General features: G+C 41.0%; 1 pseudogene; it reads left to right on the top strand.

The window, feature by feature from the left end:
• The first annotated feature begins 7,478 nt into the window (after window positions 1-7,478).
• Window positions 7,479-12,707, top strand: LOC109756415 (T-complex protein 1 subunit alpha-like; annotated as a pseudogene).
• Window positions 12,708-14,898: the final 2,191 nt, after the last annotated feature.

Raw genomic sequence — 14,898 nt, 5'->3', positions numbered from 1 at the left:
CTATTTTGCGCCATGCTTTATATTGTGATAGAACTTTTAGTTTGGGCACTATTGTTGCTCATCGGTTAAACACAAACCGTACAAAGGGCCCCATCTTTGGAGGTATCTACGCCTCCCGCCTCGCTAGACGCTTTGAGATACCTATTAGGCATAATGAGGAGGAGATGCTGCTACCAACTAGATATTTGAACTATAAAAGTATGGTAGCGCATGATTTTATTAAGAAAGATAAGGACAAGAGACTCCTCTACAACTTAGTATTTAGTCAGGGTACTTGTGAGACTATTGCTTTGCCCGCTTCTTCTTTGTTCGATATTCATTCACGCAGGTACACTATTATGCCCGATGACATCTACAGATTTTGGGGTCTTTCACAACCCCCGGTACCTGAGCCAGCACCAGTTCCAGATCCATATCAGGAGCCCATTTTTCAGTGGGAGCCACAAGAGCTCGCTAACCAGTGGAACCCTCGGGACCCTCCGGAGTATCGAGGAGAGGGTTATTTCGAGCCGTGGCCATAGACCAACTTAGGCCAAAAGCCTGAGCTTGGGGGAGTATGTATTTCTCACCGACATTACATTCATGTTCACACACTCATTCCAGTTGTCGGTGTTCATACTTTTTCATTGTATTATCCATGCTAGTTTATTTTCTTTTCTTGCTTTCTTCTTGAGTGTTTGAAAAACTTTGAGAAAATCCAAAAAATTTAGTTCACGCTTCTTTTTAGTTTTCTTTCTAGTTTATTCAATAGTAGTATTAAAGAAAACCCAAAAAGATTCCTAGTTCTTCTCTTGCTTGTTGGGAGTTTTCCCGTGTAAATAGTTTTTCTCGTTCTTGTTTTTGCTTTCTTCAGAAAAACAAAAGCTCAAAAAAATCTTTCAGTGTGTTTCTTTGAAATTCTTTTTCCTTTCTTTGGGTCGTAAGGAAAAGACCACGATGAAAATGTTGAGTGGCTCTCATATGCATTATTGTTGATCTAACAAATAGCCCATATTACCTTGTCTTCTCCTTTGAATAAATGTTTGCAGATTCCAGCTTAGTCCAATGCACGTGAACTATTATTATTATCCACACCGTTCGGTTGTGCAAGTGAAAGGCAATAATGATGGTATATGATGGAATGATTGAGATGGAGAAAAGTTGGTATGAACTCGACCTATTTTGTTTTTGTAAATATGATTAGTTCATCGTTCCTAATTCAGCCCATTATGAATGAAACATTTTTGCAATGACAATTAGAGATTATAGTTACTCATGCCATGTTTAATTAGCTAGGAGTTGATAATGATTTACCTTGCGTGCCAACATGCTCTTAAAAGGGTCGTGATGTAGTATGATAGGATGGTATCCTCCTTTGAATGATTCGAGTGGCTTGACTTGGCACATGTTCACGCATGTAGTTGAAACAAAAACAACATAGCCTTCATGATATTTATGTTCATGGTGATTTATATCCTACTCATTCTTGTACTCAATGTTGGTTAATCTCAATACATGTTTATGACTGTTGTCGCTCTCTAGTTGGTCGCTCCTCAATCTTTTGCTAGCCTTCACTTGTACTAAGCGGGAATACTGCTTGTGCATCCACTTCCATAAACCCAAAGTTGTTCCATATGAGCCCATCATACCTACCTATATGCGGTATTTACCTGTTGTTCCAAGTAAATTTGCATGTGCCAAACTCTAAACCTTCAAATGATAATCTGTTTTGTATGCCCGAATCGCTCATGTAGCGACTGGGGGCTGTCAGTATCTTCCATGCTAGGTGGGTTATTCTCACGATGAGTGTCTATTCACTTGTCATTCACGAGAAAGTGGCTGGTATTCGGGATGCCCAGTTCCATGCTCGAAATCAAATCAAATGTAACTTCAAAACAAAACTCCCCCAGGATAGTTTTTGGGATGGACGGTACCCGTTGTTTCGGATCAGCCATGGAGTGTGCTTGTTGGTGGAGGGGGAGTAAAAACTTTACTATTCTGTTTGGGAACTGCCTATAATGTATCTAGCATGGAATATAGTGAGATCTCTTGGTTGTTATGTTGACAATGAAAGCATACCGCTCAAAATTATATTCATCTCTGTTTCAAAAGCTCGAGCTTTGGCACCTCTACAAATCCCTGCTTCTCTCTATGAAGGGCCTATCTATTTATTTTTTGCCGAGTCATCATCCTCTTATAAAAAGCACCAGTTAGAGAGCACCACTGTCATTTGTATGCTTTGCTATTAATTGATATTGAGTATGAGTGTGACTGGATCTTTGTTGCCATGAATTATAATGTCTAGTCAGTCCTTAATCTTGAGGGGTGCTCTGCATTTATGTTTTGCGGTCTCAGAAAGGGCTAGCGAGATACCATTTTGTTATATCATATCATGATTGTTTTGAAAAAGTGTTGTCATCCGAGATTTATTATTACTGCTCACTAGTTGATTATGCCATTGATATGAGTAAATGTGAGACCTAAATATTATTGTGAATATGGTTAGTTCATAATCTTGGCTAAAAATCTGAATGTTGGCTAGACATATTTGCAACAACAAGATCAAATAGAGTTTGTAAAAGTTTTTCTTTGTCACTTTCAGTTTGTCAACTGAATTGCTTGAGTACAAGCGGGAGTTGATACGTCTCTGTATCTACTTTTCCAAACTCGTTTGCCCTTGTTTTGCACTCTAATTTGCATGATTTGAATGGAACTAACCCGGACTGACGCAGTTTTCAGCAGAATTGCCATGGTGTTATTTTTGTGCAAAAATAGAAAGTTCTCGGATTGACATGAAAATTTACGGAGAATATTTTTTGAATATATACAAAATATTGGCGAAAGAATCAACCAGATGGGGGCCACCCAGAGGCCACAAGCCCTGGGGGCGCACCCACCCCCTCCATCACCAATTTCATGAGGCTCACCGCCGTGCGTGAGTAATTCCATCATAGGCTTGCTGGACGGTGATGGATTGGATGAGATTTATCATGTAATCGAGTTAGTTTTGTTAGGGTTTGATCCCTAGTATCCACTATGTTCTGAGATTGATGTTGCTATGACTTTGCTATTCTTATGCTTGTCACTAGGGCCCGAGTGCCATGATTTCAGATCTGAACCTATTATGTTTTCATGAATATATTTGTGTTCTTGATCCTATCTTGCAAGTTGTAGACACCTATTATGAGTTGTGATCCGCATACCCCAAGGTGACAATAATTGGGATTCTTTCCGGTGATTACCGTAGTTTGAGGAGTTCAAGTATTCACTAAGTGCTAATGCTTTGGTCCGGTTCTCTATTAAAATGAGGCCTTAATATCCCTTAGTTTCCATTAGGACCCCGCTGCCACGGGAAGTTAGGACAAAAGATGTCATGCAAGTTCTTTTCCATAAGCACGTATGACTATATACGGAATACATGCCTACATTATATTGATGAATTGGAGCTAGTTCTGTGTCACCCTAGGTTATAACTGTTGCATGATGAATGCCATGCGACATAATTATCCATCAGTGATCCATTGCCTACGAGCTTTTCACATATTGATCTTTGCTAAGTTACTTTCGCTTTGCGACTGTTACAATCACTACAAAACTGCTACTGCTACTTTTGCCACCGTTACCGTTACTTCCATACTACTTTGCTACTAAAAACTTTGCTGCAGATATTAAGTCTTTCATGTGTGGTTGAATTGACAACTCAGCTGCTAATACTTGAGAATATTCTTTGGCTCCCCTTGTGTCGAATCAATAAATTTGGGTTGAATACTCTACCCTCGAAAACTGTTGTGATCCCCTATACTTGTGGGTTATCAAGTAATAGTAGTAGATGCAGGCAGGAGTCGGTCTACTAATCTTCGACGTGATGCCTATGTATTGATCATTTCCTGGATATCTTCATAATTATTTGAGGTTCTATCAGTTGCCCAACAGTAATTCGTTTACCTACCGTGTGCTATTTCTTGAGAGAAACCACTAGTGAAATCTGCGGCCCCCGGGTCTATTCTTTATCATATTTGCTTTCTGATCTTTTATTTGCCACTTTTATTTTCAAATATATTATTCCAAAAACCCAAAAATACCTTGCTGCACTTTGTATTTGCATCTTTCTTTCGTGTTTTATCGAGATCTATTTATCCAATCTATCACAATTTTATCCCGTCAACTTGACAATTTCTGGCGTCGTTACCCGAAGAAGGGATTGACAACCCCTTATATGCGTCGGGTTGCAAGTATTTGTTCTTTGTGTGCAAGTACCGTTTACATAGTGTTGCTTGGTTCTCCTACTAGATCGATACCTTGGTTTCATAACTGAGGGAAATACCTATCGTAGTTATGCTGCATCATCCCTTCCTCTTTGGGGAAATAACGACGTAGTTCAAGCGATATTAGCCTCCCCAATGGTTCCCCCCTCCGACAGAGTACCGAGAGGCCTCCAGATGGGATCACAAAAGAACAGAGGCTTGCGGAGGTGGAAGAATTGTTTCACATCTTGCTTCAGTTTCTTTTGGAATATATTAGGGAATTTATAGGCCAGAGATTAGGGCAAACAGAGCGGCAGGGGGCCCACAAGCTCAACTCGCATGACAACCCTCCTTGGGCGCGGCGCCAGGGCTTGTGCCCCTCGTGTGTCTTCTGGTCTCTCCCCAAAGCTTCCAGGGTTCATCGTGTTTGGACTTCGGTCAGTATGGTTTTTCTGCGAAACAAGAAACATGCAAAAGGCAGGAACTGACACTGGGCACTAAGTTAATAGGTTAATCCATCAAAATAATATAAAATGGTATATAAAGCATACAAAAGTGATAATATAATAGCATGAAACAATAAAAAATTATAGATACGTTGGAGACGTATCAATGAGTTGTGAGTAGTTCTATTTATTCTCGAGGACATGGGAGAATCCTTGTTGCTAGTAATCATGTGAAGTTGATCACCGTTCATTGTTTTGATATTATGTTTTTTCTTCCTCTAGTGGTGTTATGTTAACATTGACTACATGACACTCCACCATGTTTGGGCCTAGGGGAAGGCATCATGGAATTAGTAGATGATGGGTTACAGGAGTGATAGAAACCTAAGCCCCAGTTTATATAATTAGATTTATCTTAATTACTTCTCTTGTATTTGTGGATGCTTGCACAGAGGGTATATTCATAAGTAGGTATTTGTTCAAGTAAGAACAGTGCCTTTGCTCCGGTCCACCCACATAAAACTTATCAAGGCAATGAACTTAAGTCGATGAATCGTGGTGAAAATAACTTGACGATATTCCCGTGTGTTCCCAAGATTGTTTGATCACTATAAGAAATACCACCGGCTTGTCCTTAGCACGATTGAGGATTTTTCCACTTGCTACACCTTGCTACTTTGTTACTTGTTACCCACTACTAATTTTCTTGCTATCAAACTATCTATCAAAACTATCTCACAACACCTGTAGTGAAATCCTTGCTGAAAACTGCCCAGCAATTCCTTCTGCTTCTCATTGGGTTCGACATTCTTACTTATCGAGAGGACTATGATTGATCCCCTATACTTGTGGGTCATCAAAGTTTGTATTTATACTCAACCCTAGAATCTGCCCATTGAGCCCACACAGTAAAGTTAGATGTTTTCGCCCAAATTGGATGTGAGGGGGGGGGGGGTGCCCGGAGCAAAGGGACTTGTGTCTCCAGCGGGGCGCCCCCTCACGCAAATATATATATATATAGGTGTAGGAGGGGTGGCGACTTGGGGAGGGGCATCCTCCCCTTGGTGCGCCAACCAAGGGAGGAGGAGTCCTCCTCCAACTCCTTTTAGCCCCATCTAGCTTGTCTAACAAGCTAGGGGGAGCACCCCAACCTTAACGGGCCCTTAGGGCCCATTAACTTTCTCCTATGTGGCCTTTAGCTAATTAAATTAGCCCATAGCCCCTAAATAAATCCCAGGGAGCTCCCGGTAATTAGAAAAACCCTCTCATATTTATATTAGCCCCCCCCCCCCCAGAAACTATTTACGCCTATACAACATTACCTGGTATTCCCTGAAGCCCTTTCGGTAACCCCGAAACGCTTCCAGTTGATCTGAAAACTATTTATTTCATTCCATAAACTTTGCTGGTAATATTTTCTCATATTTCTAACTCCAATATAACTCAACAAACTGTAATCCCCTTAAGCGTGCGACCCTGTAGGTTCGGTGAATATGACATGAACAAAGCTTCCTTTTGTTCAATGATCAACAGCGGAACCGTGAACATCCATCTTGAGCCCTATACTCACACACATGATATTCGAGGTTATCACGTGCTATTCCTTTTGCATCACAATACTTTACGAACCAGAGGTGAGATTTATCGGTATCCCGGTGAGTCATACACATGATCACTATACCGGTCTCTTTATCGGTTTTGTTCTTCCTTCTCGTTGTCGTGTTTCGGCATCCCTGTGAGCAAGACACTCATACAATGATGGATTTCATCACACCGCGGTACCTAACCCCTTGCCATACTATTCGATGAACCCGAAGTATTATCCCTTTAATGGATAACATTGGAACAACACCTAAGTGCATCGTCTGGTATGAAGTGACTCGATAGTCTCATGGTCTAAGGAACTAAGAATATATTAACTCTCTGTGTTATTGAGTATAGACTTGCGACGATAACATCTCTAAATATAACAATCAACTTGGATCAATTCAATATGATCGTTCTACTAACTTCATACCTGCAAAGTTGTCAACATCTTTGTTACACTTAACTTATGCCAATGATTAGGATAACCTAATTATCATGCAACACTTGAGTTAGTCGCAGAGGTAAGACTAGGAATCATGTTTTACTGTTTATTAATCTACATGTGCTTATGGGTTTTCCTCTGAATCACATATTTAAGAACCATAGTAGTTATAGTATAGAATATATCTAATTATAAACGTGAAAATAAATAGTACAATTATTATTGCCTCTAGGGCATATTTCCAATAGGTGAGTGGATGGAGGAGCCCATGAACGCGGTCATGTTGGATGTCAAGGTGCCACCTACCACTACAACAGCTGCATGATCAATGGTTGGGGTGGATTTGCACGCTTCATCGACATCGGCTTGGGTAAGGTCGATCTGTTTGGCCAGATTCTTGAGCTCGTGGGAAATCTGCTCGTTGTAAGCGAGCTACGTCTGAAATTGCTGGTCGGGGGTGACTTGGTTCGCGTCGAGGTGGCGGATGACCGTCTTGAGCAGCGTCTTCAACTGATCGGTGGCCTTGGCCATGGCGGTGAGAAAGTGGCGGGTCTGGGCAGATGGTTTGGATGGTGGCGCCATCGTCTCGCTCCGAACCGGATCTCACCCCGTGCAAGATTTCGAGCAATTCACCGAGATGAATCGCCCCTAGCACGATGGATTTTATAGATGAACAAAGAAAGTATGAGATCAGTGGCTTATCTCATACTTCCTGCGAGGGCCCGTACTACTTAAGCGTGTGTACTTCTCAAAAAAAAAAAAACTTAAGCGTATCCATAGATGCTGGTGGATGATATTGGCGATGTTACAATCACAAATGATGGAGCAACCATTTTGAGGATGCTGGAAGTCGAGCACCCGGCTGCAAAGGTGATGCCTGTTAGCCAAAGCTTCCCATTTTTCTTTTGCTTCTGTTGCTACTTCGTGCTTATCCTTTCGGGGGTCCATTCGTTGCTAGGTTCTTGTTGAGTTGGCCGAGCTCCAAGATCGGGAGGTTGGTGATGGAACAACATCTATTGTCCTCATAGCTGCAGAGATGCTCAAGGTATGAAATGGAGCTTTAGCGGCAGGCTTTTCTTCTCTATGAATTTCCCAAGCGTTATGCATACAAATTTACAATGTACTATTTTCTTTACCAGGGAGCCAATGAACTTATGAGGAATAAAATCCATCCGACCTCAATTATTAGTGGCTACAGGGTGAGCTTTGTAATCTTTATTTTAGCAGCATTAGCATTTTAATTTTGATTGACCATTCTGAAGTCACATCATCTCTTACATTTTTTCACCTTCATATTCTATCAGCTTGCTATGCGTGAGGCTTGCAAGTATGTCGAAGAAAAGCTCTCTGTCAAGGTAAAACCATGTTGCCTGCTGAACAAATGACCTCATCTTGCTGCTCGATTCAAGGCCTATTGTCTTGCTGACATATACTTTCAGGTTGATAAACTTGGAAAAGATTCCCTTGTTAACTGTGCAAAAACTAGCATGTCTTCAAAATTGATTCATAGCGACAGTGATTTCTTCGCAAATCTGGTAAGTTCATATGGTCATGTGTACTTCAGGTTTCTTAATCATGCCTCCTTTTTACTTGTCTTTCTACTGTAAAACTTTGGAATTTGATTGTATGGTTGTTATGTTTGATTATGCTTGTTGTATATTTGATCAGTGGTGTTTGTTAACTCTAGAATAAGTATTTTTAGACGAGAAAGTAAGTTCTTAGTTTATGCATGTATTTTGAGGTGTTCTGTCCAGTGCTATGGTTTGCTGTCGTCTGATATTTTTATCTAACTAGTCATCCCTGGAGCCAAATGTTACGGTCCAGCTGTCTTTACGTTAACATTGCCCCAAACTACATGCTATTTAAATGAACTGCTATGGTTTTATAGGTTGTCGAGGCAGTTCAAGCTGTGAAGACTACAAATGCTAAGGGAGAAGTGAAGTATCCAATCAAGCCAAGTAAAGTGCATTAGGTTACAAACTTACTGTATTACTTCATCGAAAGAAAATTCGTGAAAACTGTCTTTAACTCGGTTGCTTCGTTCTGAATACAGGCTTAGATGTTATCTCCTATATTAATGTTGGGCAATGTAGGCACTGTAGGCACATCTATTATACCAATTTGTCACGTTATGTATTAGCTATGCCTTAGCATCGTGCTGCTATGTTTTTGAGATTCATCTAAATGATTCTATTTGGACATGGTTTTCGAGTCCTCTTTAAAGTACATTCTGATATATTTCTTAAAAGTTTACTTATAATTATAGTTTCTTTCTTCTGCAGAGCATTAATATTTTGAAAGCTCATGGTAAAAGCGCTAAAGAAAGTTACCTGCTCAATGGTTATGCGCTGAACACAGGCCGCGCAGCTCAAGGAATGCCTACAAAAGTAATGGCTGCTAAAATCGCTTGTCTTGATTTTAACCTCCAGAAGACAAAAATGCAAATGGGCGTTCAAGTTCTTGTATCTGATACAAGAGAACTTGAGAAGATCCGTCAGAGGTATGTGCATTTTCAGTTTTGCACTGCATTCTCACTGCTTGCTGTTATCTCCTGAATGAATCAGCAATTACTATACTCTACTTTGACCTTTTAGCATATTTTCCCCCATTTCTTATGCTGGATCCCCATGCCTTCTGTCATTGGATTTGAAAGCAATTTATTTTATATTTTACGATCTTCAAGAGGACCGAATACCTTACTTTTATTTTGGCAGAGAATCTGACATAACAAAGGAGCGAATTGAGAAAATTCTCAAGGCCGGTGCTAATGTTGTATTGACCATCAAGGGAATTGATGATATGTCATTGAAGGTATGCTTTTATTATTCAAGCATAATCTATTTATTTACCTATTTTTAATATGATTTTGGGTATAGTGCCCAGCACCGTAGCAGAAACTATTTACGTAATTTCTTTGCTTTCAGTGGTCAGTTTTTGCTGATATTCTACCTAGTTACTGTTAGTTTTGTTTAAGGTCGGGCATCAAGAAATTTCTGGACTACGCATTAGATAGTATCTCGATCAATTCCTGAGTGCTAGATCTGACTTCTACCTCCTTAAAAAATACATTTCATGGTTAAACTGAATTGATGATTTCAAAAAGAGCGAATCGAACTGATGATTTCAAAAGGAGCTAATGTATTATTGGGGTATATGTAGATGTCTCTTCCTGTTACTATCTAAATCTGTTGTGTGTGTGATAATACATCATTTCAGTACTTTGTTGAGGCTGGAGCAATTGCGGTGAGGCGTGTGCGTAAGGAGGATTTGCGTCATGTTGCCAAGGCAACTGGTGCAACAATGGTAAGGACCTTTTCATAGCTATGATGAAGCAGTACTAAGTATTTCAATATTGTAATTCTTTTTAATTTCATTCATGACTTGTTGACTTCGATCTCATGAACTTACTTGTGATTGCAATTGTAGTAAAGTTGAGCGATCTGTGCTTAAGAGATTAAGGCAATGTTGCAACATATCATCTGAACCAAATGCCTTCACAACATTGCTTTACGTTTATATGGTTTTCATCAGTTTCTGAGTATGCTTTGCTAATCTAGCATAAGAACTTTGAGGTGCTAAATTGTATATCATCTGGGGTGGAGTTGATGCAAATAACAGAAAATTATTGACTCCAGCATATTTTATCCGTGTTTTTCTGAGAAATAAGTATAAGATTAGCCTTTTCATCCTAAGTGAACTTCAACATCCTAATGAAGTGCGAAAGTGCAGCTGAGTACTTTTGCTGACATGGAAGGTGAAGAAACATTTGATCCATCATTCCTTGGACATGCTGATGAAGTTGTGGAAGAAAGAATTGCCGACGATGATGTAATTCTGGTGAAAGGCACAAAGAACACTAGTGCGGTTAGTATTTTCTGTTGCCAATGTTGACCTAGTCATGATATGAGTGGGAACTATAATTTGCATCACACTTGCATTTGTTTTGTGCAGGTCTCAATTATACTTAGAGGAGCGAATGACTACTGCTAGATGAGATTGAGCGGTCTTTGCACGATGCACTCTGCATTGTGAAGAGAACACTGGAATCCAATATGGTACAACTTATTGCCACTGTTCCTTGTTGGCTCCCTCTGGATGAATACATGAACATAATGATGTTGTCATAACTAGAAATTATGGGACGTGATAGCGTTAACTAGACCTGTGTATTATTCTTCTTGTTTCTTTGCGTGGCTTGCGGTTAAACTGCTAGCTGGTGCTGCCTGATTCTAATATTTAATACTTCCCCTGTTTCACTATATAAGACGTTTTGGCAAGCAATTTTAGCTTGCCGAAACGTTTTATATTAAGAAACGGAGGGAGTATTTATCTTTTATTGAGGCCATGTTTCCTGTAGCAGCAGTCCCTAATTCTAGAATAATGTTTCCATGCTTGAAGGAGAACAGGAACATTGAAAATTTACCTTGTAATATTCCTAAAAAGAATCGTCATTTAAATGAGCAACTAATGCTTTAGTCACGATGTCTGTTTAAAGCATTCCTTAAAAAGTTGATATCATTAAACTTCTTGGTAGACAGTCAATTAAGTGCTTCAAAGCATCATTTTCTTCTGACATGTAAAACAAGCATTGTATTTTTGTTTTGAGCGCAGAAGTTTATCATCGTCTGCATTGTGTAACATGCCTCGGTCTTTCAGGTAGTTGCTGGTGGTGGTGCAGTAGAAGCTGCATTGTCTGTGTACTTGGAGAATCTCGCTACTACTCTTGGCTCTAGGGAACAACTTGCGATTGCTGAATTTGCAGAATCATTGTTAATTATCCCAAAGGTTTTATCAATTATATTTGATTTATTACTTGCAGAATTAGCCGCAGATCATATTAGTTAGAATCGTCATCTTTTCATGGCAGGTTCTTTCTGTTAATGCTGCAAAGGATGCAACTGAGCTTGTCGCAAAGCTTAGGGCATATCATCATACCGCTCAAACAAAGGCTGATAAGCAACACTATTCAAGGTAACTACAGAATTTATCATCTTCATTACTTATCAGACCTTTGAAGACCACGCTAGAAGAATATGTTGTTACTACATAAAGACGATAGTTCTAGAGCATTGTAAACTTCTGTGGGTGCGTTTTAGATTAACCAACCTCCATAAAAGAACAAAGTGATAATTTTTAGGATATGCGTAACTAAGATGCAAACAGTTACCCTTTTGGTTTCTCTTACTTCTTTGCATGTACCGTCTCAAGTTCCACTCCCAGCATTGTTTCTGAGTTACTCCCTCCGTTTCATCAACTTATAAGATGTCAAACTTCTGTAAGTTTAACCCAATTTATATAAAAATGTGCCAACATTTACAACACCATTATATCCACCATAAAGTACAGTTTTATAATATACTTTTTTGATATTTTAGATATGGATATACATTGCTACAAATTTGATCAAATTTAAAGAAGTTTGACTTAATGCAAAGCTAGACAACTTATAATTTCAGATAGAGGAAGTAATAGTTACCATCTAGAATCCATTTGTAACTTGGAACATTTCATTATATTTGCCATTTGCTGTTCTTTTATGGCTGTTGCACATCTTCTGTTCGTAAATGTGATTTGACTTTCTGCAGCATGGGTCTTGACCTTGTGAAAGGAATCGTCCGCAACAACCTTGAATATGGCGTAATTGAGCCAGCAATGAGCAAAGTAAAGATTATTCAGGTTGGTACACTTGCCTTTATGTTCATGGGATGGGATTGTGATTTTTGAGTTTATTTCACCAATTTTCATTTCTATTGCAGTTCACCACTGAAGCGGCCATTACTACTGTAAGGATTGATGACATGATCAAGCTTACAAAGGAAGAGTCTGGGAACGAAGAGTAACATCTTAGGCACTCCCATTTTTTTAGGGCATCTAGTGGACTGATGATGTGATGGCTGGCTGTTAGACTTAGAATGCTCTTAATGTTTTTGTTGCTCTTGCAATTCATGGATATTCCCGTAGAATGTTGTACGAAAGTAAACCTTTCTTTTACATCTTGTACGAAAGTGGACCTTATTCTACAAACACCTCCGAAACTACCCAATCCCCCGAACCGACCAAAGGGCCCAACAGCCTGAGTGCACATATGCTAACCACTCTGAAACCCCTTACTCTCAAAAATAGAACTACAAAACCACTTCCCTCCACCCCTGTGAACCACCTTCCTTCCATTGCGAGCTCCCCCCAACCTCACCATGCCTCGGCCACCTTCTACCTACGTTGCGCCGCCCCGCCCTGGCCATGCCCCGCCCAACACTTTCTTCCCCACAAGAGCCTCCCCACCTTCTTTCCTACCCATGGCAAGTCGTCGCCCTACCCTTCCTATTGCGCGGCCACCTCCACCCCCTGGTGCTTTCTTCCTTGTCGGATCAACCCACTGCGGCTCCCCCGCAATCATCGGATTCTGTGACTGCGAGCCGGACGAGCCACCTCTCCTCGTAGAACTACCCACCCTCGATCCCGGCGAGAAGGCCGAAGGTGGCGCCGCCGTGAGCTACGGTCGGTTGAAGGTACATGGTCGTCGGCGGCCCTCCTCCCCCTGCATTCCTCCCTTCCCCACCTCCCGTAGAGTCGCCGGATCTACGAAGACAACGCTTTGTTCCGTGCCACCCCAGAGCTCAAGCGCCATGGATCCGTGCCGCCGCAAGCTTTTGACAGCTGATCCGCCCGAGGTCCTCCCGTGCTGCTGGCTAGCCCTACCACGACGACGCTCTCCAGGGCTTCACGGGCTCGTGCGCCTCCACTCTTGCTACGGTCAAGCATCAAGCACGAGGGCGATGACCACCTGCCGGAGTTGGCATGTAACACCGGCGACCCCCCGGCCATCAGGCCCAGTGCACACTGTGCCTTTGGTGTTTTGCAGGTGGACGCCACCATGGCCGCCTGAAGTGCATTGTTGCTGGGGCACTCGTGGATCACCGGGTGCTGCCGCGTAGTACACATCGACGATGCAGTGTTGTTGCTGAGGCGTAGCACCCATGTCACTCTCCCTTGGGATTTTTTTTGTCCATGCGGACCCAAACAGATGCGGGCGGACGAAATGTGTCTGTTTGTTGAAGTTGCCCTTACATCAAGGCAAAAAGACATCTCACTTTGAATCTTCTAGAAAGGATGTTGACAGAGTTTTGGTGTGCTTCGAAAAAGCATTGCGTTTGTCTATGGTCCTGCTGAGTATTGGAAGCCCCGGAGCATGTGGCAGGTCATGACCATGTGTTATCTTACATAACAGGATCATCGAGGACAAGAAAAATGACCCAGAAAATTTGTGGTTCCTCCACAATGGTGCCATGCTGGAGCCGGAAGGTCACCCAAACAGGATCCAAGCATTGAGAACCAATAAGATCACAACCAACTCCAAGAAGATCTTGTGGAGCACCGTTGACAACTTCATAGCACTTGATTCTTGTGTTTTTATCAAGTTTTATTTGGATTATTAGTTCATTTGGACGTTTGTTGTGTTTGAATTTGAATGGTTAAGTTTTAGAACAATACGTTTGATATGTATTTGAATTGTGTGTATTTAAACTTTTAAGTTTTGAATTAATATGTTGTGAAAATATATATTCAAATAGAGTTTGTATGCAAAAGTTTGGATGAATTGGCAAAGGAAAATTATTTGGCGGATTAAGTTTCGGGGTATGTGCTAGATGGGAAAAGTTTAATTCCCTAAAATATCGGGCATTAAAGGACAAGAATAGAGCGGGGAGCTGAATTATGGAGATGGGCTAGAGATGCTCTTGCATCGCGCAAAACAATTGGAGATATCCCCTAGACTTTCGGCTCCAAACCCCTTATCCTAGATGGTACTACAATTCAATTCTTGATGACTTTGGTGTCTTGGGACAAGGAAAATCATGCAGAGCTTCTTTCTGAAGAGATTGCTAACCATATTTTGCAACTCGATTAGCCGATATGGTGGAGATGATTTTCTAACCCAGACACGTGATAAGTTTGGCCTCTACTCAGTCAAGTCTGGGTATAATCTAGCCTGAGGTAAGTCGTTCTTCTCCTCTAGGAGTGGACAAGGTCAAGGACTGACATCCAATCTCCAAGTACAAGAGATGGATTGGAAAGCATTGTGGACTATTAATTTTTCAACCAAGATGAAGATTTTTTGTGTCGTTTTGTGCATGAATGTCTGCCCTCCGGTCACTAGCTGGTGAGTCGCCAACTGGCAGCGGATGCTCTTTCTGCAACCAAG

Source organism: Aegilops tauschii, chromosome 1 (assembly GCF_002575655.3).
Source record: "Aegilops tauschii subsp. strangulata cultivar AL8/78 chromosome 1, Aet v6.0, whole genome shotgun sequence".
NCBI classification, from domain to species: domain Eukaryota; kingdom Viridiplantae; phylum Streptophyta; class Magnoliopsida; order Poales; family Poaceae; genus Aegilops; species Aegilops tauschii.
The sequence above is the reverse complement of the archived record's forward strand: the minus strand, read 5'-3'. Positions and strand labels throughout refer to the sequence as shown.